This window comes from Panicum virgatum, chromosome 6K (genome assembly GCF_016808335.1).
Source record: "Panicum virgatum strain AP13 chromosome 6K, P.virgatum_v5, whole genome shotgun sequence".
Classification (NCBI taxonomy): Eukaryota; Viridiplantae; Streptophyta; class Magnoliopsida; order Poales; family Poaceae; genus Panicum; species Panicum virgatum.
Genome location: NC_053141.1, coordinates 33,334,104 through 33,337,664, shown reverse-complemented (window position 1 = coordinate 33,337,664; position 3,561 = coordinate 33,334,104). Strand labels below are relative to the sequence as shown.

The following is a 3,561-nucleotide window of genomic DNA, read 5'->3' as shown; positions in this document are numbered from 1 at the left end:
AAAGGCCCGTGTTTGGTTGAGGGTGTAAAAAATTTCGCGGAAACTTTTTGGTCATTTGACCACTAATTTAGAGTAGTAAATGAAGTCTAATTACAAAACCACCTCCACAACCCCCCGTGTAAATCGCGAGACGAATCTAATGAGGCCTTTGACGCGCGATTAGAGGATGGTACTGTAGCATCACTGTATCAAATCATGGACTAATTACCGTCATTATATTCGTCTCGAAAAGTTAGACCCATCCCTAAAAAGGTTTCGCAAATAAACTTCGTTTAGTACTCCATGCATGCATTCGTTTTTTTGTGTAAAAAATTTCGCGGAAAGAACCCAACACGGCCAAGAATGAATCCGCAAGACATTGAGTGAATCCTAGACGTCATATGTGTGTCCTCTCATCAATATTAGCATGGCATGGACAGTTTGATGTTTAGTATAGATGTTTAGTACTGATGCCTACTCTCACCCTACTATATTTAAGAAGGAAAGAAGGTTAGTATTCATGATACTAAACCTATGTAAATTTCTCCAACAAATTGAGCAGTGCAGGTATTCAGATATGATATTTTGGGCATAAACAACATATTCGGCAAAAAAAAATTTATGATTAACTGGATGCACCACTGGTTAGCAGTACCATAATAGGTCCTTGAAACCAACAGATCTCCAGGAACTCATTCTGTAGTGTCAAAATGTTTACAAAGTATCATGGACAAATTGAGCTAAAAATAACATTACACTTTCCCACAATCAATCCATGCTAAATCAATTCCCAAAGCTCTGAAACATACATCAATTCAACTAATCAACAATGAAAGTAGTAACATATAGCCTACCCATATACCTATTTATACAGTGATGTCAGCTCAGAATGAACTTGCTTATCATGGTAACAAAAGCAACATAATCAGAATTAGTAAGGAACAAGTTGGTCGGACCCAGCATCTCTCATCAGCTAAAAAGCACGAACGGAGCAAGACTTGAACCCAAACATATATAAATAACACACAAACATTTGACGTAATAAAATTACCTCCTTAAGTAGCAGAAATACTGAAAGATGGCAGAGGAGTTGTGGTGGTGGCTAGCCATCCCAATAGATGAGCTCTATTATTTGACTACCGGTTCCTCTGACTCTCAAGGAAGAAATCCCATCAGGCTACCGGTATATACCTCTATATTCCTAAAAAGGAACTCCCAGCAAGAAGCTTCACCAATCAATCGAGTGGAATCAATATAAAATTAGGCACTCAAAAAGAACCAATTGAGGCTTCATTCTATAATCCATACAGCAAGAAAAGGTTAAAAACAAGGAACGCACAAATTCAGCACATATTATGCCATGACATTGTCATCCTAGTACTGAAAAACATGAGCATGATCTTTTTTTTTTCCACTTGTAAGCTAGGCTGCTAGCTTTATTCACGCAGCATCTTAACATCTAAATACTATGACGTGACATAAGAGAATCATAATTCACTGCTAGAAACTATCTTGATAAGAGGAAAGTGCAGCACATAATCAAGAATTCCGTGGAATTAGACTATTGCAAGCTTTACCAAACTATATTACGGCAATCAGCCAAATCCAAATAAGAGAAGAAACGTTAGGACCTGGCATCACCTTCTCGTTATGTGCGAATTGGTAAAGGAAGGTGAACTGGAGCAGGCAACATGAGGCTGTGCCGCCGAGGCCACTACCCTGGATCACTCACCAAAGATTCGAGCACCCTGGCAGCTAGGCCCGCGTGATCCCCCACATGAGCTGTTAAGAAGGCAGTCAATGACGGCGCCACTCCCGGCGGAGGCAATGTCACCGCACCGTGACACGATGACGGTGATGATGATAATGGGTTGCACATGTAACTTACGACAATTTGCAGGAAGAAGAAAAGAGAGGAACAGGATGCTCACGCTTCAAAATCTAAGAAGGATCACCAAATGCATCTAAGATGCGACAAGCAGCATCGATGGAAAGCCCCTGAGCAAATCGCCCCCGCGCCGCCACTTGAAACGAACATGGCACCATTTATGCCATTTCGAGTGATTTTGGTGATCGAATGACAACATAACACTTGGACTAATATGATTGTTAAGATAATCATTCTCAGGCTTTTAGGTTCAAGTGATGACAAAGAGAAAGAGAAGATAGGCGTAGCAAGGCCCGAAGGTCCAAGAAAGGGCATCAGTGCATTGGGCGTACTGTGTACCAGAGACGATGTCGAGTGCCCAGAAAAAGTTTCTTCAGCACCGGTTCAACCGACGGTGCATCGGAGTATACCATCGGTGCAATGACGTCAGCTGTCAGGAGAAGATCCTTCAGCACCGGTTGAACCGATGAAGCATCGGTGCATAGCATCGGTTCAACCGGTGGTCACTGTGTCAGCAGTCAGAAGCTCAACGGCTATTTCGTGTCTTAGAGTGACCGGAAGAACCGACGCTACCCCTGCCAGAGGCATTGGTTCTTCCGGTGATACGCAGACTTTCAGCTAACCGTTGGAGCAACGGCTACAAGACTTGGTGGCCTATATATACACCTCACCCCAGCCATTTGAAGATTGCTGGAGTTGCTGGACATCTCACACACACCCAAGAACATCTCCAAGCCATACAAAAGCATCAAGATCATATCCTTAGCCCTTAACACACTTTGAGAGTGTTGTGTATAGGATTAGCTCTTAGTGAGTGAGATTGCAAGGCTTCGAGCCTTTGTGCTGTGGTTCATTAGTGAACCAAAACAAGAGCTTGGTGCGCCGGCACCTTGGAGCGTGAAGCTCGCCGGCAACGTCATCGACCCTCCGACTTAGTGTGGAGTGGCGACGACATCTTTGTGCGGGGCACGTGGAGACCTCCATCCTTTGTGGAGAAGCTCCTTAGTGGAACCCGGGGCCAAGGTGACCGTGATTGTGTTCACGGAAGAGACTTGGTGGCCGAGGAGCAATACTATTAGTGAGTGCTACAACAACATGGATGTAGGTGTGCCTTTGTGGCTAACCGAACCACGGGATAAACACCCACGTCAAGAGTTTGCTATCTCTTATCCCGCTCATTAAGCTTCCTCATTTCATACTAGCAATTTGTGTGCCTCTACTTTCATAGAATAGTTTCTTGATAGAAAAGGCTATAGGTTGCCAAACTCTTTTGAGATAGGGGTTTCACACTAGAACAACCTAGTTGCACATCTAGATAGCTTGTGTTAGTTTAAGTTTTGTGCAAACTAGTTGGAGCCATAGGTCTAAGTTTTTATTAGTGCCTAATTCACCCCCTCCCCCTCTTAGGCTAGAGCACCCGATCACTTTCACCACTGCAATCCGCCCAACATGTAACGCCTGTTGCCCTCGCCCTCCCTCGTCTCCATCCCGCCGGCTCCTATTCGTCCATCTGCGATTCGTCGATCCCAACGATAGCAGCGTACCTCGGACGACAGCTGCTGCTCGTGGCTGGGGAGGAGGCGGCGGCGCGCGGCAAGCGGGAGGAGGGGAGGTGGTGGCGTGTGCGCATCAGGCGGTGGCGGCGGTGGCGTGCGCGCGGATGAGGGGAGAAGGCAAGCGATGGAGCAGAGGAA

General features: G+C 45.2%; 1 long non-coding RNA gene across 1 annotated transcript; it reads right to left on the bottom strand.

Annotated features, from left to right (window-relative positions):
- Nucleotides 1–646: 646 nt before the first annotated feature.
- On the bottom strand, nt 647–2,005 carry LOC120712262. The gene is made up of 2 exons (XR_005690822.1): nt 1,911–2,005; nt 647–1,761 (listed from the first exon to the last, which is right to left on the bottom strand). It is a non-coding gene; the product is annotated as an uncharacterized LOC120712262 (long non-coding RNA).
- Between the last annotated feature and the right edge of the window lie 1,556 nt (nt 2,006–3,561).